The 24,168-nt window shown below is 46.4% G+C and overlaps 1 protein-coding gene across 4 annotated transcripts in view; it reads left to right on the forward strand.

Moving 5' to 3' along the window:
- The first annotated feature begins 716 nt into the window (after positions 1-716).
- Positions 717-24,168, forward strand: part of LOC132450867 (hippocalcin-like protein 1) — a 36,536-nt gene continuing 13,084 nt past the window's right edge. For 2 of the 4 annotated variants that reach the window (XM_060043042.1, XM_060043041.1), the window contains exons 1-2: positions 717-1,206; positions 1,318-1,387. The gene's annotated coding sequence lies outside the window, so the exon portion shown is untranslated. The remainder of the gene's footprint in view (positions 1,207-1,317; positions 1,388-24,168) is intronic. The other 2 variants (XM_060043039.1, XM_060043038.1) reach the window with 2 other exon arrangements.

Below are 24,168 nucleotides of genomic sequence, written 5' to 3' on the forward strand. Positions count from 1 at the left end.
TGTGTGTGTGTGTGTGTGTGTGTGTGTGTGTGTGTGTGTGTGTGTGTGTGTGTGTGTGTGTGTGTGTGTGTGTGTGTTGGGGGGGGTAATTGTGTGTGTGTGTGTGTGTGTGTGTGTGTGTGTGTGTGTGTGTGTGTGTGTGTGCGCGTGCGTGCGTGCGTGTGTGTGTGTGTGTGTGTGTGTTTGCTTGTCTGTGCATGTCAGGGCTGTCAGTCTTTAACGCCTCCACAGAGTTCTGTCCAATCAATCAACAGACTTTTCCACCAGCTGCGTGATAATTGTCTTGGATAGTTTGTCAGAATTCAGAAGCAATATTACAGTAGTAAGCGCCACCCACTCAATTGATATAAAGGTGTCACTTCAGGTAATCTATTTGATGTATTAAAAAATTATAATATATATATTGCCGTATTTGACAGACAGACAGACAGACAGATAGACAGATAGATAGATAGACAGACAGACAGATAGATAGATAGATAGATAGATAGATAGATAGATAGATAGATAGATAGATAGATAGATAGATAGATAGATAGATAGATAGATAGATAGATAGATAGATAGATAGATAGATAGATAGATAGATAGATAGATAGATAGATAGATAGATAGATAGATAGATAGATAGATAGATAGATAGATTGATTGATTGATTGATTGATAGACAGATCGACAGATAGTCAGATAGACACGGAGTAGGAGGTGGGGCAGAAGCGACGATGCCAATAGGGCTAGGCGAATCGCTATCTAATTAAACCCCTACCACGTAATCCCAACGACACCATCCCCCCCCCTCCTTAAATCCACTACAGCACGCGCCACGGAGACGGAGCGGGGAGAGTGTGTGCTGCACGCGAGAGAGAGGAACGTATTTGTACTGCCGCCTTCAGTCCGCTACTGCTGCCTTCACCGACCTGACTCGCACGCGGGGCGTTGATGTGGATGCACGGTGGTTAACATGTATTGTCTGTGCTCGGCAGCAGTAGCAAAGCAGCAGTAGCTCCAGCCCAGTGGTACAGGTTTTCCGTTGCAGCATAGCGGAGTTTTCCCCACAGGCTACCGAGGACAGAGGGAGACAGAACAGGACAACACAGCACACAGAGCATCTCTTCTCGGCTCTTTTCCTCCTTCCTTCCTCCTTCATCCTCCTGCATCTTCCTCCACATCGGCCAGTGATTCGAAACGGAGCCCTCTCTTTAACCGGTAAGAAAGTATTGTATGACTGACGACATAAATCAATCAACACTTTTTTCCTCTAGAAGGGCTGAAATATTTAGAGGCGTTGTGGTTAATAGTTAATGTGGCGTCTGACAGCGGCTCAGCGCGGGCCACGGCGCGTGCCATTGTTGATCAGGAAATCCGTGCGGTTTCCTCGGCGGCAAAGGTAAACAGCGTTTGCATGCATGCACAACGATTTTAATAAGATAACGCATTATTGTTATCGCGATGATAACCTTGAACCCTATGTCGATCGGCTGTGTCTTCTTTAAGTCGCAGGCTTTGGGTCCATTTGAATCCAATCGCTATTGTTTTGTTAAAATAAGAACACATCAGTGGTTGCATGTCCCGATTCCTTCCATACTTAGGCTATTTATGTTTAAAACGTGCAATGTTAAATAAATAAGGCAACGTCGTATGGCTTTTTAGGCCATTGAATTTATGAATGAAGTGTGTCTTGGGGCACGCGATGCGGAACACGAGGCGAGGATGCGAACGGGATGGTTCCTGGTCCCAACTCTAGAGGTAATGTGTAGATAAAGATGGACTAGAGCTGCTCTCAACTGCAGGACAAAGTGGGCTACAGTATGTTAAATCCTACATACGTACTCTGTAATAACTCAGGCTTACCTATTGCAGCATTGCTTTTGTTTCTTGGGTGTTTGCCACACGATTATATTCTTCTGTGCTATATCATCTAATTAGTGGCAGTGCATTAATTAGCACGGTAGAGTAACAGGATGGAGGCACTATATCGTTGAAAACTGTGAGGCGGTCACTATTGCTATTGGAACTATCAGTTGAAGAGGAACGATGATGCTGTTTCTTGGCGTCACACGGCGTCACGTTTCACGGATGCAGACTGTATCGCTCACTCTAACCTCGGGGTGCCCGTCAGGGGCATTGGCGGATTCACTGTATCGGTGTAGTTTCAGAATTATATCTTCAGAATTGTCTCAGAGACAACATGTCTCATCATTATTGGTGTAGATGGAATTGAATTGAATGCCCCTGCAGTTGTGGGAATTTCTAATGAGGTAGGCCTACTATATCACAAGACTAGTCTTATGACTGACGTATGTTGTTAAAGGCCTACTATCTATAATATATACACTAGTATGCCTATGTAAAGAATATAATAATACCTAAAATGACAGCATTTGTAAAATGCCTTAGCTATCAGTACCCATCGAATCAAAGTTTTATAAAGTGCAGTTTAACTGCATAAGAGACAAAGGAGTCAATAACATGAATCTTAAGCACACACACACACACACACACACACACACACACACACACACACACACACACACACACACACACACACACACACACACACACACACGCATGCACACGCCCACACATACAAAAACGAATTGACATTGATTAGTAGTAAATGAACATTATTCAAGGTAACCAGCACAACTTGATTTCCATCTGGCCCATGTTCTTAATATAGCCACCAGCATCTTGCTGCCATTGTTGTTTATTGCTTAGTCTTTGTGTTTAGCCGGCGCGTGCTAATGCTGGTCTCGTTGTTACATAAGGAGCTAAATGTGTGGTGGAGCAGCGACATCAGTCCCTGTCACACTTACAAACAGCTTCCACACACACACACACACACACGCATACGCACACACAGACGCACACGCACATGCATGCGCTCACAAACACACACATAAGCACTCACACACACATTCTAACTCTTGAATACTGTACACTGCATATTCAATTAATAATTAATATAATTTATTGAATGGGGGCTGAATGGAGCCGAGAGAGTGAGAGAGGGCGATAGAGAGCATGCTGGGGAGAGAGAGAAGAAAGAGAGAGGGAGAGAGAAATATAGAGATCATTTGAAAAAGAGTGAGAGAGAGAATGCAAGAGAGACAGAAAGAGGGAGAGAGAGGGTGAGAGAGAAGGAGAGGGAGAGAAAGAGAGAGAAAGAGAGCGAAAGAGGGAGAGAGAGAGAGAGAGAGAGAGAGAGAGAGAGAGAGAGCAAAATAAAGAGCATGAGGGAGAGACAGAGATAAAGATAAAGAAATAAAGATTAGACTAGGGCTCTTGAAGGAGAGAGCCCTTATAGGGGGGCGGCCGTGATCAACACTTACTCTATTCAGTACTAATCCCAACCATTGTGCGCTCCTTGAGTGTTGTACACTAGGCCACTTCCCTGGCCTCTGTGATGCGGCCGTGTACAGTAGAGCTCATAAAGGACACCGTCAGGGAGAAGCGCTTGATGCGGTGACCCCTTGGCCCGCACTCGTCCCAGAGAAGGACATCAGCCATGTAAAATGGCTTGAAAGTCACTGTGAATTAAGGTTCCATTACGTATAGGCAGGTCAGCTGTAAATCAAAGGATTATGGAGTGCATGTATGACACACGCACACGCAAACACACAGACGAATACATAATACACACTCGCACATATCTATATACATGTACACAGACAGAGACGCACACACACACACATACAGATACATGCACACACACGTGCAAACACACACACACACACACGTACACATACACATTTACACACGTACAGACACAGACACAAACACACACACATACACACATACACATAAAGATATACACACTATATTTTATGTCTTGGCATCTCAAGTAGGACCTTGACACCCTTCGTTGGACCTTGGGTGGGCTTAGATTGGCTTGATTCCCCACATACCTCCCCATCCAACACACACACACACACACACACACACACACACACACACACACACACACACACACACACACACACACACACACACACACACACACACACACACACACATTAATAAATAAACACACACATAAATACACACACACACACAAACGCATAAATAAACACACACACACACACACACATAAATAAATAAACACACATACAAACACACACACACACACACACACACACACACACACACACACACACATAAATAAACACGTACACACACACGTGCTCCCATACATAAAAATTCAAATTTGTGAAGACTGCAGAATGGCGATGGATGTTGACGCAGGAATGGCTATCAGGACCTGCTGAACAAGGTTGACTGCAATGGCTCTGGCGGTATTGATGCTGCTCTGTGTAGGAATGGGTCTCATTGTGTTTCATATTTGTATTTCTATGTGGTATCCCGCTCACTGGGAGCTATGGCTCGCCATTAGGTAACATGGGCCCCAAAACCAGCGCCTCACACAGGTCTATTTCATTACATAAGGACGTGGATTATGGGGGGTTTATGAATGCATACCTGCGTTTCTGACCAGTGAGAAGGGCAGGGACGGTTTTTTCTATAGTCTTCTGTCCCACGGTAATTGAGGGTCAAACAGCATCATATAATGGCCACAAACACCGTCCACACAATGTTGTCTGCGTCAAACTCCTCCTCTCCCCTTGTCTCAAAATAAGCGCTCTGTGTTCCCACGCTGAAGGGAAGGAGCGAGGGCTGGGTTGCTACATATACATTTAGGGCATTTAGCAGACGCTTTTATGGAAACCGTCTTACAATAAGTACATTTGTCAGAAGAAAGAGAAACAATACATCTCTGTTGGTACAGTAAGGATGTTCTTAGAACCAAGTGCAAAGCACCAACAATCACTAGGTTACACAACAAAGATAGCTAGGATAAGATGCTACACAACTAATGACTATAACTAAGTACGACATACCATAAGTGCGTGCATTAAGTGCCAGGACGTACAACATACAATGTTGACCTGAACAGCGGGGGGGGGTCTTCCTCCACATCTCCTGACCTTACAGTGAAGGAGAAGTCCTTGTTACGGGGGTCTGGCTGAGGACGTGGATCTCGTGAGCAGACCAAATGTACCTCTGCCCGTTTGGGCCCATTTTGGAGCGCTCTGCCCGGAAAGGTAAATCCGTAGTGCGTATCTTGTGTCAGGCAGGATGGCTGCGTGGACGTCGGATCCACTCGTCTACATTGAACCTTTTGATGAAACTGCATGGCAGCGATATTGACCCAAAGAGAAATCACACGGCCGCTATTGTGGGGTGGGGCTCGCCATGAAAGGAACATTGCCACTTGTCTATTTGTGTTGAATCAATTACCAACATGTTTTTGCGCTTTTTGGTATCTTTTGGCCTCGTTTAAACATTGAAAAAGCTGCTAAATAGGCTAATTTTCCAGCAGACGGTTAAACCTGGTGACACGATGGATTATTAAGAGGAGCTGGGGGGTTCAAAACGTCAGGGTCGGTACAACCCTGCAATCGCTGTCTCTTGTCATCTCTCTCTTTCTCTTTCTTTTTCTGTTTCTCTCCGTCTTTCTCTTGCGCTCACTTACCTTGATTGGTTTTAAAACCTATCGAGGACAAATATGGATTCAAATGATGAACTAGACATGGGTCAGAACTACTATGTGGGCAGAGCCTCCCCCTCTCCTCTGCAAAGGTCACACACTAAAAGCCACATAAACCATGTCCAATTGTAATTGACACACACACAAACACAGAAAAACACACACACTGTGTGTGTGTGTGTGTGTGTGTGTGTGTGTGTGTGTGTGTGTGTGTGTGTGTGTGTGTGTGTGTGTGTGTGTGTGTGTGTGTGGAGGAACATGAGTCATTCGCTGTGGAGGCTTTGAGTGGGCCTTGGAGCGGCACGGAAATCACTACATGAATGAATTCAGTCGATTTGGAGTTAACACACACAGACGCACACACACACACAGACAACCACACACACACACACACCTACGAATACCTACCGTGGTGCATCTCCCCCCTCGGTTGAAGCCCTTGACTGGTATGGTGCACCGATCCTGTGCAACGGATGACCTTTGACCTCTACTACCTGCCAGTCAGCGGGCCCACGAGTGACGTGTGTGCCTCTGTGACGCGCTGGAGCACAGGGGGGTGGTGCCTGGGGGGCTGGTGCCTGGGGGGGGTGGTGTCTGACAGGGTGGGGCCTTGGGGGGTGGGGCCTGGCACGGTCCTTTATCGATGTCTCTTTCCATGAGCTGAGTGGGGCAGCGGCCGCGGCGGTGTGTCGCGCTCTGTTTAGTGCTTTTTTCTCTTTTTTTACGGGCGCCGCAGAAACAGGTGACCGCTGGCTGCAGTAAAATGAGACACAGCTCTCTCTGCAGCAGCTCCTTCTTCCCCGCCGCCGCCCGCCCCTCTGATCTGCTCCCACCACCACCACCACCACCACCACCACCACCTTGTGCCATTAAAGACAGAAGAGGCAGCCAATTATTCCTAAACCTTGCTGTGTGCCTCGGCTAATGATCTCGGGTGGGGAGGGGGAGTCAAGTGTGTGTGTGTGTGTGTTTGTGTGTGTGTGAGGGAGAGGGATTATGTGTGTTTGTTTGTTTTTTAGTGTGGGTGTGTATGAGTGAGGGGGTGCACTAAAGCGTGTGTGTGTTGTGTGTGTGCGATCGGGAGTGTGTGTGTGTGATCGTCGGTGTGTGTGTGTGTGTGTGTGTGTGTGTGTGTGTGTGTGTGTGTGTGGGTCTCGGCATTACACGCCGGTGGCCCTTGTGGGTGATGAGTCTCCCACTGACTTTCTTGCCTCCATCCTCTGCTCGTTTTATTGCATCTCCTCTCAACGGAGGGAAAACACTTCTTTCTCTCCGCCGCTCCTCCACGTGTTTTCCTCCTCCTCGCCTCGTCTCTTGTTGCACTTCTTCCACCCCGTCATCAGATACTATCCCCCCTACCCCCTTCTGCGGCACGTTTCCATTTGCTGCCACTACTAAGCTTTCATCTTCACCCTGCACTATTCTCTCTCTCTCTCTCTCTCTCTCTCTCTCTCTCTCTCTCTCTCTCTCTCTCTCTCTCTTTTCTCTCTCTCTCTCTCTCTCTCTCTCTCTCTCTCTCTCTCTCTCTCTCTCTCTCTCTCTCTCTCTCTCTCTCTCTCTCTCTCTCTCTTTTCTCTCTCTCTCTCTCTCTCTTTTCCCTCTCATTCTCTCTCTATCTGCCCCTTACCAAAATGTTCCCGTGGAAATAGACATAAAACTGTCCACTGGTGGAAATTGAAACCTTGTTCTTCTTCTTATAGTCCATTTCCTTTCTTTCTTCTCCCAATTGACAGTGAAGCCCCTCCAGGACCCCGTAAAAGAGAATACGATACTTTAGAGATGGCAGAGCATCCACCAGCTGTGTCTCTGTTGCAGTTTGATACACATCATAAACCCGACGCTTGGCATTTCCAGGCTTCCACTTTAGGATTTCATTTGGTCTCAGCTCTCGGACCTCGGACACAGAGAAGCAACACGAAGGAGAAACAAATAAATAGAAAGGCTGGTCAATGAAGGAAGCGTACAAACAGCACCAGGAACCGGTGGTCCTATTTCAGTCCCTTGTAGACGGTGTCAATTAGGGGGGGGCCGAGTCACACGCCCCCCAGGGCCGGTAATAGAGAAAGCAAATCCGAAATAGAAAAATCGATCAGGCGCCGGGCGGACCTGGGATGCATTTACAGGCCCATGTAATAGCTGTAATGACTGCAGACAAGTTTTTTTGTTTCATTATTTCCCCAACGGTGAGCACAACGCTATCCAACCACCGCTGGAACCAAGGAGCCACAACAAGAGCCCCTGTTTAGCGTCGCCGCCGCCTCACACTGCGGGATAATCGAGATGGATCTAATTGTTTTCTTTGTTTTGAATTGTCTTTCTTTGTGTGTAGACAAAACATATTGGATATTGAACCAGGTCGGGGTGTGTGTGTGCAGTGTGTGGGTGTTTTTGCGCGTGTTGTGTTGACTGCAGCTAGCGGTGGCCCATAAAGAAACACCAGACTTTTGCGTAAAAGTGGCAGACAAGTGAAACCTTTGTAGTAATCCAAGTAATACAACAAACGTCTCTCTCTAACGGCATAGCACCAGATCTGTTCTCATGAAAGCCACTGTCATTATTTTTACGTAACAATTGACTGAAGGGTTTTGTTTATTCACCATCGATGTAACAAAAAAGTTTTTTTTTAACAAAGTTTATGTTTTTTTTCTCTACCGAGCTGTGACACTAAACGTGATCAGTCAGAACCACTTCCCATCATACATTGCCTTTCACAGAAACATCTTGTGATATTGTATCACTAATTTCTCTGCAGACAAATGTCTTCCTTGTTCTGCTGACGGAGCTGCTTATTTACCTGATATCCAAACCGTGATCAATCTGCTCCCCTTCAGTCTGAGCGTTCAACAGAACAGCCATTGAACCATTGAATGTGTGCATAAAAGCCAAGCCATGCGCTACACACTTGTGTTTTCCTCATCCTAACCTTGCCATGCCATGCCTCTGGTAGTCAAGTCACCGGTGACATGGTGACCAGGCGATCTGTCATGTACCCGAAATGCCAGAGTGTCCTGTTTACACCACGAGCTGTCAGTGTCCGCCGCCCAGCTACAGTACCTCCGGAGTCATCTTTCTGTTGTCCCTCTGAAGGCTGTTGTTGTAGCGCCACATAAAACGGAAGAGGAGAATCAGCCAGCAATCAGTGGTTGTTGTTGTTTTTGCCGCCGTGCCCGCTGGAGCTGCACGCTCAACCTACACTATGAGTGTTGTGTGTTAAAGTATTTGACACGTTGTGTTATACTTGCAGTGCTGTGTTTCCGTCAGGCCCTGTGCCCCCCCCCCCTGAAGTTCTCCAATAACATAGTGGGGCAGCTGGATCCCAGATTATATTGTGGGATACCTTCTCCTCTTCCAGTTCCAGCCCGGGGACCGCTTTCTATGGAGCGACATAATAATGAGCAAATGAGATAATCTTGCTGAGCTGCCCTTCTTGATAAAGGTGTGTGTGTGTGTGTTTGTGTGTTTGTGTGCGTGTGCGTGCGGAAACGTTTGTGTGTGCGAGAAAGTGGCATGTCACTAGAGTATGTTAAATCATTAGCATCGCTGTTGCTGCAAGGCTGCTCACAGGACGGCTTTGATGGGAAATTACAGCGTCTTTCTCATTTTGCCGTTATTTGGGTCCCATGGATTGATTTTGCTTTTCAAGCTTGTCTTACTGATGAATTATGTTCTCATGTGTTTGCAAACTTCCCACTCCCAATGTAACAGCCTGGAAGGCAAATGCATATATTTGCTGTATTTATGTATTCAACACAGTCAGAGACAACTCAACTACACACACTCCCTTACCAAGTCCTATACTTCAATCCTACCCTCTTGAAAATAACCAAGGTGTTACGATAAGAGCATTCCATAAGTAGGTTGCAAGTGTTTCTGAATGTAATTGGTGCAAGGTTAAAGTAAATGCATGAAAAACATCTCATCTACTTAGTTGTGATCCTTTGTATATGTTTGAAGGGTCCTTACCTGTGCGGTGGTGTGATGGCATCAATTGACTCGTTCTAATCCAAAACTGTAATAGTCGTGTTAAGACACAAAACATGAACACCACCAACAATTTGCAAATTCTCTTTTTTTTGGTGCAGATACTGAAAGTTAGATTTGTCCAGTGAACCAACACTTATCATGGGTGTCTTTCCCATTACCTTCACGTTACTTCCACAGCTTCATGTAATTGACAGGATCTACCAGAGATATAGGAAATTGCAGAGAAAGAGAGCCAACTACCGGAAGAAATGGGCAAATTGTGTGTGTGTGGGTTCCAGCAAGTTGCTAGATCTGTATCTGTCCCCCATCCCTCTCCCCTGACGCCAATGCTGTCCTGCCCTCCCGAACAACTCTCCTGCCCTTTTCCATCATGTAATCCCCCCCTCTCACTCCCTCCCCCATCCCCTCATCTATCTCTACTATAGAAATAGTATTATGTACTTACTCTCTCTCCCCGGACTTATCCTCGTTGCTTATACATCTGCAATCTGTCAACGGCTTGCTTGGAGCCGGTTTAATAGGTAGTTGTCCTCCGGTGTCTTAGATCTATATTTAGGGCTAAGATGGATAGCAGTCACATTCATGTCATGGCGAATGTCTCTCCGGGGACCACTTCTTACTGGATTTAGTAATAAGCATGCCACACCTTTTGAAATAATTCAAAAGGTCAAATATTGTTCATGGTGATTTATTTAATATTGTGCAGGGACAGATGCCTGATCCTTACCCAAAATATCTTCACTGTTTAAAGTCAAAGTCCATTGTTGTCGACAATTTGCAAGCTTGCAGAGGTTACTGCCATTAGTTTGCTCTGTTTGACTTACCAAAGACACACTATGTACTTTTTGCTTTTGCAGGTGTTCACTACTTTCACAGGTGTGTGCTACAACTTTCGCTTGACTTCTTTTTCACGCTCCTCTTCCTTTCTCTTACCGATTTGGTTCTCCTTGACCTGAATAACTATGCTGCCCCTGGCAGCCCAAGAGGGGAATAATTACTATCTTCATCGGATTGTGTGTGTGTGTGTGTGGGTGTTTGCACTTCTGATGATGTGGGACACCGGAGCTAAACTGCTCCCAGTCCCTCAAAGACCCTACACACTTGGGCCTAAGCCGTAGTGGGACGTCCTGCTTTTAAGACTCCTCTGAGAACTCTGAAAGCAGCACAGGAACTGTTTCAGTTTTCTGTCACACAGTGTTGTTAGTTCCTCTGAACTGCAGCAGGCCACTGAAAAGGGTAGACATTTTTGCATTCCAACTAACTTGTTTGTTTGACTTATTAACACTACAGTACTATAGATCTCCAGAAATAATATTAGCCAATGGTAAAATACAATGCTTGATTGTAATACTTACTCAAGGGTACGATAAATACTGTTTGCACATGGTCGAGCATGCTTTATGTATGACCTCCGTGCTCTGGCGCGCTCCTTACATAAACTCCCACTACAAGAAAGCATTACACAATTAATTTCACTGATAAAACAGAATGGCTCTCTGCATGGATGGGATACAGCCTCCACATACTGCTCTGCCATCGCTTTCCAGTTTTCAATTGTTAGCCCAAGATTCTTATCAATCAGAGTTGACCAAAGACCGAGAACCAAAGCAGACTGTTGTGCTTTGCTACGTCGAACTGAATGGATTTGTCTGGGACAAAGCCTCTTCTGTATACGATCTCATAGGTCTCGAGCTACACGGAGACATCTGTAAGGCAGGCTGTAAAAAGAGGTTGAGATTGGCGCGTCTTGTCGGGAGGTTGAGAGGTAGAGCTTTATTCAGTGAAGCAGTGGTATAGGTGTAGACAGTGAGGCAGTGGTATGGGTGGAGTCATTGACCAGTGGTATGGGTGTAGTCATTGACCAGTGGTATGGGTGTAGACAGTGACCAGTGGTATGGGTGTAGACAGTGAGGCAGTGGTATGAGTGTAGTCATTGACCAGTGGTATGGGTGTAGACAGTGACCAGTGGTATGGGTGTAGACAGTGAGGCAGTGGTATGGGTGTAGTCATTGACCAGTGGTACGGGTGTAGACAGTGACCAGTGGTATGGGTGTAGTCATTGACCAGTGGTATGGGTGTAGTCATTGACCAGTGGTATGGGTGTAGACAGTGAGGCAGTGGTATGGGTGTAGTCATTGACCAGTGGTATGGGTGTAGTCATTGACCAGTGGTATGGGTGTAGACAGTGACCAGTGGTATGGGTGTAGTCATTGACCAGTGGTATGGGTGTAGTCATTGACCAGTGGTATGGGTGTAGTCTTCAGTGAACAGTGCTATGGGTGTAGTCTTCAGTGACCAGTGGTATGGGGGAGCTGTGTAACAGTATCTGGGAGTGGAACTGTTGTGCCCGTGGGGTGGTGTGTTTGCTACAAGGAGAAAGGATGGAATGAGAAAAGCAATAATCTTTAAGGGACGTTGGTCTGCTCAAATTGATATGAGTTGAGCACCTCGCCAAATCTGCACAATGCCCTGTGTCAGCTTCCAGAGAGGTTAGAACATAAACCAACAAAGGCTTGTCTTTAGATTTCTATGAACCAATGGCATTGGTCAGAAATTTGCCAGGAGGGGTCTAACATCTAAAGACATGCTCTTACACAAAACAGATATTCTCAAAGAGCATTTCACTCAAGGCAAGGCAAGGCAACTTTATTTATATAGCACTTTTCATACACAAGGCAGACTCAAAGTGCTAGCTCAACAAAAGCTTACGCTGTTAACTCTTACCTGCAGCACCTTTAAGGGGAGGATCGTTCTACTGATTACACAGAGATGATCGCATGTCTTTATCCAGTCAGTATTGTCCAAAATGTCTTGTCCAATCATGGGTATTTCCAAGAGAAACACAGCACTGTTGCGTCTCACCATCCTCCCAGAGTCTCTCTCTAATGAAACATGCGACCCCCAAGCCCACTTTATTTTTGGCAGTTTAATAATGAATTGCCAATCGTGAGGCAATGTGGGCCATGTGGGTGGGTGTGGTGTGGTTTACGGGCGGTGTGTGGACGGAGGAGAGGCAAGGCAAAAGGTCAAGGTGTGTACCCCCTCCCCTCCCCCGGGCCTGGTATGTGGGTTGGGTGCTTGAACAGAACAGAAAGATCTGGAGCAGCGGTACCAAGGGAGCTAGAGACTGGGAAGGGATGGTGCCCGTGGCGTTTAGCTGAGATCTTCCAGTCTAAAATAAAACAACCAAAAAGACAATTGGAGACGAGATGGAGGGAGGGAGGTGAGTGGAAGGGGTCGTTAGGGCAAGCTGAAGGTGTGTGTTGGAGATGGTGTACAGTATATGTGTGTATGTGTGTGTTTGTGTGTGTGTGTGTGTGTGTTTTGTAGGGGGGACAAATGTTACAATTGCAGAATTACAAAAAAGCTTCCAATCTGCGTAGAGAGTGATACATGTGTACATATAAATAACGTGTTGGACTAAGATGTGTGAGTCGTCTTTTCCATCACATTCCATTTATTAAACTGTCACTTTTGTCCAAAGCAAAAAGTGCATTAAACTGTGAAGCGACAACCCAATAAGTGAAAGACTCTTGTGAGCAAATTTGTCAAATAATGAAACTGCTCTAAATTCTACATTAAAGAAAGAAGAGATTGATTGTTTTTTTTATTCTTCCATCTAAATGGTACTATGTGACAATATAAAATATATTTCTTGTGCGTGGGTTAGATTTCAAGAATAATGTTTAATTTCTCCCTATATTATTATTTTCAATTGGTAGACAAAGTGCATATAGAGACTAGGGTTCGACCGATATGGATTTTTTTGGGCCGATACGATGCTGATTTTTTTTCATCAGGCTTAGCTGATAACCGATACACCGATACCAATTTTCTTGAGCCAATATTTGGAGCCGATAATACCCTGGAAATCCAGAGTTATTGCGGGAGCACAATTTGAATTTGCTCAGCGAGTCACTCTGGGAACGAGCAATATACTCGTGTATATTCTGAGTCTTATCTATTGGTTAGCTCCACTGGATACGTCACCCCTTGTATTCTTCTGATATTTTCAAATGCATGCTTGGTGCGGCCCCTCAAGTTGGGCCATTTTCATTACTCATTGCCAGACCCTACAGTTTTCTAGATGTGGGTCTGAATTTCCAGGCTAATCCTCCCTCAATTAACATCATAAAAATGACACAATGATGATAACAAATGTTGCAATGTCTCAATTTAAAAAAAGTAACATTTATTGAACTGTCTGTAAATCATGCCGAAGAGAAAAAAAATAAATAAAAAAATAAGAAAATCAGCCGATACCGCTACACGTAAAATACGCAAATATCACCCGATAATATTGGCTGGCCGATATATAGGTCGATCACTAATAGAGATTATATATATTCTGGATTTATACACCGTCTTTAGAATTTTCCAGTTGAAATTTCAGCCTTAACCCTTCCTTCAATATACTATGCTATTATAGTCTTATAATACAGCTATTTGCCCCAATTGCTTAAATAGTCAATACAATTGGAAATCATTGGAAATGTCCCTGAACAAATGACTCCAGTGTTTGCCAATGTCATCCATTCATGACAGATTTTGCATTACAATATAGAATATCATTTTGATGTAAATATCCAAAAGATTATGTGACAGCAGGGCCCTCCTCATCGTCCTCATCGTCATCCGCTTATCCGGGGTCGGGTCGCGGGGGGAGCAGCTCAAGCAGGGGGCCCCAGACTTCCCTTTCCCGGGCCACATTGACCAGCTCTGACGGGGGGATCCCGAGGCGTTCCCAGGCCAGTGTTGAGATATAATCTCTCCACCTAGTCCTGGGTCTTCCCCGAGGTCTCCTCCCCACTGGACGTGCCTGAAACACCTCCCAAGGAAGGCGCCCAGTGGGCATCCTTACCAGATGCCCGAACCACCTCAGCTGACTCCTTTCTAAGTAAAGGAGCAGCGGCTCTAATCCGAGTTCCTCACGGATGGCTGAGCTTCTCACCCTATCCCTAAGGGAGACGCCAGCCACCCTTCTGAGAAAACTCATCTCGGCCGCTTGTACCCGCGATCTCGTCCTTTCGGTCATCACCCATCACCTATCACCCATCACCCATCATGACCATAGGTGAGGATAGGAACGAAGATCGACCGGTAGATCGAGAGCTTTGCCTTGCGGCTCAGCTCTCTTTTCGTTACAACGGTGCGGTAAAGCGAACGCAATACCGCCCCCGCTGCTCCGATTCTCCGGCCAATCTCACGCTCCATAGTACCCTCACTCGCGAACAAGACCCCGAGGTACTTGAACTCCTTCACTTGGGCTAAGGACTCATTTCCTACCCGGAGTAAGCAATCCACCGGTTTCCTGCTAAGAGTCATGGCCTCAGATTTAGCGGTGCTGATCCTCATCCCAGCCGATTCACACTCGGCCGCCAGCCGATCCAGTGAGTGCTGTAGGTCACAGGCCGATGATCCAATGAGGACCACATCATCTGCAAAAAGCAGTGACGAGATCCTCAGACCACCGAACTGCAACCCCTCCCCACCACGACTACGCCTCGATATCCTGTCCATGTATATCACAAACAGGATTGGTGACAAGGCGCAGCCCTGGCGGAGACCAGCACCCACTGAGAACGAAACTGACTGGCTGCCGAGAACACGAACACAGCTCTCGCTTTGGGAGTACAAAGATTGGATGGCCCTGAGGATTTTACCCCATACTCCCGCAGCACCTCCCACAGTTTCTCCCGGGGGACCCGGTCATACGCCTTCTCCAGATCCACAAAACACATGTAGACCGGATGGGCATACTCCCAGGCCCCCTCCAGGATCCTTGCGAGAGTGAAGAGCTGGTCCGTAGTTCCACGTCCGGGGCAAAAACCGCATTGTTCCTCTTCAAACAGCAGGGCCATCATGTGTATTCTGTCACACGTTGCCATGGGGGTCATTGGGGGTCAGATGATGGGTGGGTGACGTACATGTATCATCAGTTCAGTGCTCTGGGAGTGAATGTTGAGTTCAGCATCCATTCAGATGTGACGGTATCCTTCAGTCAGTTTCCTTACAGAATCATTTTTCATAAATTGCTTTCCGAGGTTATAGTTTCACTGAGAGAACTTCAGATAGTTGTGAGAATTGTACATTCCCTTTGTGAATACCAACTAAAGGAGTGATCTGTCATTGATACTCTTCAGGATGTCTTATTCACATTTCAATATAGTATATCTACATCCATATATACATACATATACTTTATATTATATATATATATACCATATAGATATCTATATATCTATCTTTATATAGATATTTACAGTGGAGTGAACTCCAGCGTCTCTGAGCTGGCAAGCTTTTAATAAGTTCCTGTGTGCAGTCAGCCCCGGGCGGCTGACCTTGTTTGTACCTACAGCTTATGCAGCACAACTCAATTAGTGCCTCCATTAGGCGGTGCATAGGCGTCTACGTGCCGAGGCCACGCCGCCTGATGGATGTAGAGGACACGACTCAAGACGAATGCTTGCTGTTTAAGAAATCAGTGACAAATCACCTGTCATCTGAAGATATCTTGGGGAAACTTACGCACGCTAAAGCAATTGATGATCAATCTGTCTGTCTGTCTGTCTGTCTGTCTGTCTGTCTGTCTGTCTGTCTGTCTGTCTGTCTGTCTGTCTGTCTGTCTGTCTGTCTGTCTGTCTGTCTGTCTGTCTGTCTGTCTGTCTGTCTGTCTGTCTGTCTGTCTGTCTGTCTGTCCATCTATCTATCTATGAAGCAACCATAATCAGATCATGTGCTGGAGGCTTTTCAATGTATGCTATGTAGGATTAAGACAGGCCCCCCCTCCCCCCTCCTTCCCCATCTTCTCCCAGCTGCTCGGGTCACTCGTCGTCTGCATGGAGAGAGCCAGCCAAGGCTCTCAACACATCCACGCACGCATGCAAATACTCACGCACAGCATGCATGGTTTCGGACCACACTGCTGGCAGTGTGGTCCACCCAGACGCCACGGGCATCTGGGCGGGTGGGTGGACGGACAGGTGGTCTGAGTCAATGAGGAGGAGGGAGGCTGGTGCCGAGTGTCTTCAGCCAAGCTAGCCATTGGTCTGAGACACGCTTTGTGTAGAGTAGACCTGACGCCATGTTTTTATACACTCACCAGAGTCACATGTTTGCTAAAGGTCAACACGCCCCAGAGAGAGGATGCTATGGTGAAACAAAAGGCACGATGGATAGGGGGCTAGGGAGGTGGGGGCGGGGGGGGGGGGGGGGGGGCTGTAATGCGGTCTTAATTACCCACCGCTGTCTCCTGCTGTCATGCGCCTCCTTTCCTTATCTTTCCTCTCCTCTGCTTCTCTGTTTTGTAAGTCCCCATTCAACCTGCTCCTTCTGCTGAGGGCCAACGACACCACGGTTGCACTTTGTGTCTTCTTAGAAAGACGTCCATCTCGTCCTCCCCCCAACCCCCCCCTCTTCACACACACACACACACACACACACACACACACACACACACACACACACACACACACACACACACACACACACACACACACACACACACACACACTCTCAGCAACCAGGTCCGCTGGTTGTGTAATAAACAAATGGAATGGGTCAGCCGGTGCTTAAGTGCAACAAACTGTGTTCTTTCTGGTCGTCATCACACACACACACACACACACACACACACACACACACACACACACACACACACACACACACACACACACACACACACACACACACACACACACACACACACACACACACACACACAGGGTGAGCTACAGTACAAGGGCGAGTGCGCTCGCTGCGGTTAACACATGGCCATGTTCCCAGCAGCAGTGCTGACCTTTGCTGAGGGAGCACAGAACGCTCGTTCATTGCAAGGTGAAAATTGAAATTCCAACTCACTCACTCTGCATCTTCAATCTCCACTATCCAGGGATGTAAGAACATCAACGTCCTTAAGGTTTGAAAAGGATCATGAAAAGGAACATCATCATCATCATTTTGCTTGATATATTTGGATTGGTTCTGATCTGAATGAATACACCTTGCTGTCTCTTACGAGCTGCAGTCTTGCAATGTTCTGATTCTCCAACACAGGCGCAGAAATGGAGGCGGTCTGACACACCAAAGCCGACCCACAGAATGCAATCACAAGCTGTTTTGGCTGTTCTGCACATTTGACAAATAAAGACTAATGCCATCAATCACCACCATACATCTGCCCTGACTGTTATGGGGAAAAAAACACATCTATCCTATCACTTTGATTTGACTCCTGATTCTTGGTATATTACAATATAATGTTTTCAGAGATTTATCAAATTGATGCTAAAAGATGAATGTGAAAATATGCTCATAAGCTGTGACACCACGCAACCAAACGCCTGCTGCTTGTCCAATGGGCCAAAATGGACAGGGCAAGAGAGGCCGTGAGAGGCCGAGAGAGGGAGAGAGATGGAGGGAAACAACCACCAGTCATGGGGCTATGATGGCAGAGCAGATACATTTACTGCTCATTACACTCACAGCTGTCTTATCACATCAGGTCAATTGGAATCACTTTACTGTAACACAATAAGACTTTCAAGGAACACAATGTAAGCATGTTGCGATGTTCCAGATGCCCTTACATACAAGTATTATTATTATCGATTATTATGTATCCGCATTGTGGATATTGTGGATCCACACATCACATTGTGGATCAACGCAACCGACATCATCTTTTTTTTTTTAAACATATCTTCTTGGTGAAGGAATAACTTGGATTCAAAGAAAACATACAACCATGAATATCAAACCAAATGCAATCACTGCTCTAATGTTGAGAGAGAGAGAGAGAGAGCGAGAGAGAGAGAGAGAGAGAGAGAGAGAGAGAGCGAGAGAGAGAGAGAGAGAGAGAGATTTGAAACAATGGAGGGAGAGAGACAGAGAGAGAGAGAGAGCGATTACGCAGCTGTGAATATTGTTAATATCATCTTGCTGGCTGTAAACCCAATTTTTGTTTTCATACTGTTGACTGTGCAGATAAGCTGTGTCCTGTAAATATTTCATAAGTTGTGGCTGTGGGGAGGGTTTATATAAGAAGATGTGCTTCCATGGCTTTGAATCGCTGCTATCTTCCACCGACGGTTCCCCTTTTCTTGGTATTTACCAACAAAGCACTCAGTGCTGAATGTATTTGGCTGTTGTCGATTGCGTAAGCGAGGGTCTAAAGGGGTTACTTTTGAGAGCGCTTATTGGCTGAATATTAGTTTTTAATTTAAAAACTTTGGAGAGAGAGAAAAAAAAGCAACCGACATTACTTTATTGCCTGCATTATTTCCTTGTTATGATCGGTAGACTGTGTGGCCCGGTGGGCCTTGGGGAGCAGTGACAGATCTTCATTTCACTGCCATAGAGGCTGGGGATGGAGAGTTAGTGTGAGAATAAAGGGGGAAACACTATGGGACGCGTTACATCGTGACTTCATCTCGCGGGGGTGGGCAGTAGGAAGAGGAGTTCTATCATCAGTATATCTGGCGGGCAATGTTCCCTGGGCCCGGCGATGTATACAACCTATAGAAATCCTGAGTGAATGCCTGACCGCAATATAAATACACAATACAGTCCAGGAGGTCAAGTACAAAAGCAGCTTTTAGTGTGTGTGTGTGCTCTTGTGTGTGTTTGTGCGTATGCGTGTATAACTGTGGCACCAGCGGTTGCAAGGTGCTACGGCTGTGTTGTGGTTCTGCCACACAGTGTGAGTGTGTGTGTGTGTGTGTGTGTGTGTGTGTGTGTGTGTGTGTGTGTGTGTGTGTGTGTGTGCGTGTGTGTCTATTCCTAACAGTACTTTCATAATGTCCGCCTTCATTGGGAGCTGGCCATGTGATAAATGGATCACAGCTATCCATGCATACACAGTAAAAACTGAAGAGTCATATCTACACTTCAATCGTTTGAAAGTCACATCAGGCAATTTCAGTTCATCCATCTTTCATTCCTTTTTTCTTTCCATTCGCCTGCCTCTAACTCTCCCTCCTTCCCTCTTCCTCTCCTCATTTTCTCCCTTTCTCTTTCTCTCTCTCTCGCTCTCTCTCTCTCTCTCTCTCTCTCTCTCTCTCTCTCAAGCGAATAATAATCCTTTTAAGCTCTGTCCGTCTGCACTTGTGTGACCTTTTAAATCTTTCCCCAACTCACAGTTTTTCTCTTATGTTTTATTCTGTTTTCATCAGCATTGGTTCCAACCCCTTAGCAGATACTCTGCTCCTGACAAACAACCATATTGCCTGGTTCCTCAACCTTTCTGTGTGTGTGTGTGTGTGTGTGTGTGTGTGTGTGTGTGTGTGTGTGTGTGTGTGTGTGTGTGTGTGTGTGTGTGTGTGTGTGTGTGTGTGTGTGTGTGTGTGTGTGTGTGTGTGTGTGTGTGTGTGTGTGCGTGCGTGTGCGTGTGTATTTGAGTGAGTGATTTAGCGTGTTCCCAGTGTGACTGAAAGCTATTCCAGGTAGACATGTGCTGATAATTCTCACTACAACTGGGCTAGGGAAGGAGCTAGAGAGAGAGAGAGAGAGAGAGAGAGAGAGAGAGAGAGAGAGAGAGAGAGAGGGGGGGGGGGGGGGGGGGGGGCAGGGCCACACAGAGGACCAGGCACCGTTTTTATTTTTAACCACTCGATTATCTTCTTTTCAGATGCCTCTCTTCTGTCCTCTCACCCTCTCCCTCCCTCTCTCTCTCCTGTCCTCTCACTCTCCCCCCCTCTCTCTCTCTCTCTCTCCTGTCCTCTCACTCTCCCCATCCCTCTTCCTCCCCTCTCCTTTCACTCTCCCCCTTCATCTCCCCTCTCCTCTCACTCTCCCCCTCCCACTCTCTCTATTCTTTCTCTCTTTCCTCTGGTTTGCTCTTTATCGCTTTACCAATCACACATTGACCCTTCGCCTCTCGTCATTATCAAACCACGTTCTCCAGTCCCTGATTTTCTCTTTCACTGTCTATTGCGTTTAACCATTAGAGAGAGAGAGAGATAGAGAAAGAGAGAGAGGGAGAGAGAGAAGATCAATACTAACCTCTTTTCCAAATGATCGAAGCCCCCAATACAGTTGTAAAGTCCATTTCTTGTTTGTAACACTGCGTTCACGGGCAATTTTGCCTTTATGTATGGATGTGTGACGTACTAGAGAAAGTGTGTCGTTTAAGAGAAGTCTAAAGGCCACCTCAAACTTTTCAACCAAGTATTGCCATTTATCCACCGCCTGCAGCTATACAGTATATTTATATATATATATATATATATTATATGTATGTATGTATATATATAACCCACAATTTTGCTGCAGTTTGGATTCCCCATCTCCTGTAAACCACTAAAGGGGACATATGATTCTTCATTCTGTCATCCTCCTTAGTTACCACTCTACCTCTTTGCTAGCCGGCCCTAGGTGTAGCAATCTTATCCTTCCACATCATAGCTGTACAACATCGGCAGTCCCCAGTCCCAAAACACCAAGTCTTTGCATGTAGATCTTGATCTCCTTTGCACGCAAACATCTAAAGAGACACGTTTGTTTCGTTTTTTTATTTGTCTCTGTGACTATAATTATTTTAAACACATTCTGTGCCATTTTGAGCAGTCAGTGCAGCAGCAGCAAGGACAAGCAGCCAGGATCCAAATAAATAAACACTCAGGCACTCTTTCTGGGTTTTCGTAACTTGAACGTAAAGAGATGGAAGCGAGGAAGAGGAGCCAGCGTTGTTGAGCTCTCCTTTCATATCAGGTGGCGTCTCGGAGCAGAGTGGCGCTGGTGGTTGTTTGTGTACAAAGTGACAGGAGGCGAGCGGTCGGGGCTGAGAGCACTTGAAGGCGTCCAGGCAGAAGGCGGGAGAATCTGAGACATCTCTTTGATCCCATACTTTTTCACGCCGCACTCAGCTACCCTGAGTATCAGCCTCTCCTTTGATTTGTACTACCAATAACGAATTCTTCTTGAACTTCAATCCTTTATCCTCTCCTCTCCTCTCTCTCTGTCAGGCCCCTTTTCCCTTATGACAAGAGTGTGTCTTGGGCTGAGCCGGGGGGGGGAGCACGTCCCCCCGGCTTTAAGGTCATCTGACCGGGGCTCTTAAAGGTTAGGAGGGTACAAGGATCCCAGCGCTATGGGGTTTGTTTCATTCCTTCTCTTTTACACCGCCGTTCTTGTCCTGTTCCTGCTTCCTTTATCAGGCGATCACGGCAGGATGCATTAACCGTCTGGTCTGCACAGTCCCCGATCGCACCTTGCACCCATCGCGGTACGATGAGCTAGAGCACGTTCGTGGAGGTCAGGTGTGCGGACGGCGATCGGGGCAAAGTGAAGGCAGACTACTGGCTACGTAGTTAGAGAACCACGGCACATGCCTACAAAGAGCCAGCCAGGGTTCCCTCCGTCTACGGGGCACACCGCTAGACGCAACGGGACTCACACCTGCGCTTGAGACGCTAGTTCAACGCGTCGCATCACTAATTCAGAGTGTGAATATCTGTTGAATATAGAATATCTTCTTAACCTTTAATAAAACAACAACGTTCAGACTGCATAAGCTGCCATTGATTTGGGATTTGTTTGTAATACACAACAGCAACACTACGTTGCTATCCACCGGACTTTCAATTTTGATGTTGGGCCATTCCTTGCGGCGGGCATTGTTGTATAACTTGTGCAACGTGTGGGGAACTTCGCCTACCCGGGCCATCCACTGAACATTTCGTGGATGGATATAATGTGGTTTGCACACAATGGTTTGTGTGCAAACGTTTAGTGACTAAACGTTTGCACACGAACATATTTGATACAGCCTCTCAACAATGCATGACTGCACAACTGCGGACGCTTTTGGCTATTTAACACCATTCTAAACAGCGAGAATAGCATATGGCCTTCTCTTCCACCATCTCAGCAGATTTATTTTACCAAGAAATATTTTGGGGCAAAGTGACATCATAACACAGATCCGGCCTCAGAGTTTGCCTTCAAGTGTCGGGTGTGGGCGTCGGACCTGTGTTCTGATCCAGCACATCCGATCACAACAGCCGCATTGAAAGGCTGCCCAACTCTGCCTCATCTCTGTCTCGAGTCGATACTCGTAATCAATCCCTCCACCTCTTCTTCTCCTTCTGCTTTTGATGGCTGATGTCATCATTTGTAATGCAGTTAAGCAGCTGTCCCCCCCCCCCCCCCCCTCCCCCTCCCCAACACCTGATCCAACCCCATCATCAACCCCAGGACCGCCCCCACCCCCACTACGACCCCCCACCATCTCCCCCTTCTTCACCACCACCACCTGCTCCACCTCCCCCACCTCTTCAAACCCCACCACCCCCACCACTACGACCCCCCCCCCCCCCCCCCACCACCATCTCCCCTGCCACCACCACCTCCTGCACCACCTCCCTAAGTACCAATTCCCCTCCTGAGCGCTCACGTTGACGCCCCTTCTCTGCCTGTCGTGTTCATCCTCTATCATTTTACCACAACCGCTGTCTTTCTTTCATCCTCCTTCTCCTCGCCTCCCCATGCCTCCCTCTCGCTCCCTCCCACGTCACGCTCTCTTTCTCTTTGAAGTGCTTTGCATGCCTCAGGGTCTCTCCCTCTTGATTGTAACTCTATGTTTCACCGCTCAATTTACTATTGCGCCATTGATATATCAAAGTGGGATTGGGATTACAAATGCTTTTCTGTAATGAAGAAATATAAAACGCTAGCATAGAAGTTGAAATAGAAGTAATCTGATATCTTTGCTGGTTTTTTAATGTTTCTATTAGGCTGTCAATCTACCAATATGCCAATCTAGATTTTAGACCGTTCCCGGCTCATTTCCAATCAGGGCATCTCTCCCATGGCTGGTTTTGGGGATCCATCTTGTCAATCAAAGGTATAAATGCAACACTGATCAATAGAGCTGGGCAGTTACGGCCCTTCCATTACCTGGCTGGTCGTGGATGTTTTGCCAGAAAAAGGTAATTTACAACATTTCAGGGCATAATACGTTTTAGGACCTAAAAGTTGCCATAAAAGTTAGGCAATATGCATACTAGACACACCCATGCATTTAAAATGACAAAAGTGTATTTAACACATTTATTAAACGCATTTCGCTTACCATAACTACACTTCCCACAAACCACGGCGGGAGAGTGGGAGCAGTTGGTTCACCAGATAACTAGCTACAGTCTAGTGATGAGTACATTATAGTTCCTTTTGTCATATTTTAAACAGCTATTCGCTTTTTCTTTGCTATAATTATCAACAACCTACTTTCTCTGTCAGTCCTTTTCTTTCTCTCTCTCTCTCTCTCTCTCTCTCTCTCTCTCTCTCTCTCTCTCTCTCTCTGTCTCTAACACTCTCCCGCTCCCTCTCACTCAGCATGATCAAAACAGATGTCGATGACCCAGTTGGGGTCCTCAGAACAGATGTTGGAGGCATGCGGTGTGTGTAGCTATGCCTGCGTGTGTCTGTGCATGCTTGATTGTTGTGTGCATGTGTGTATAATAGGTGTGTGTGTGTGTGTGTGTGTGTGTGTGTGTGTGTGTGTGTGTGTGTGTGTGTGTGTGTGTGTGTGTGTGTGTGTGTGTGTGTGTGTGTGTGTGTGTGTGTGTGTGATTAAATAGATTTCCCAGAAGTTCAGCATTGTGTGGACTTAATGTCTCAAATCTGAGAGACTGAGA

This window comes from Gadus macrocephalus, chromosome 22 (assembly GCF_031168955.1).
Source record: "Gadus macrocephalus chromosome 22, ASM3116895v1".
Taxonomy (NCBI): Eukaryota; Metazoa; Chordata; class Actinopteri; order Gadiformes; family Gadidae; genus Gadus; species Gadus macrocephalus.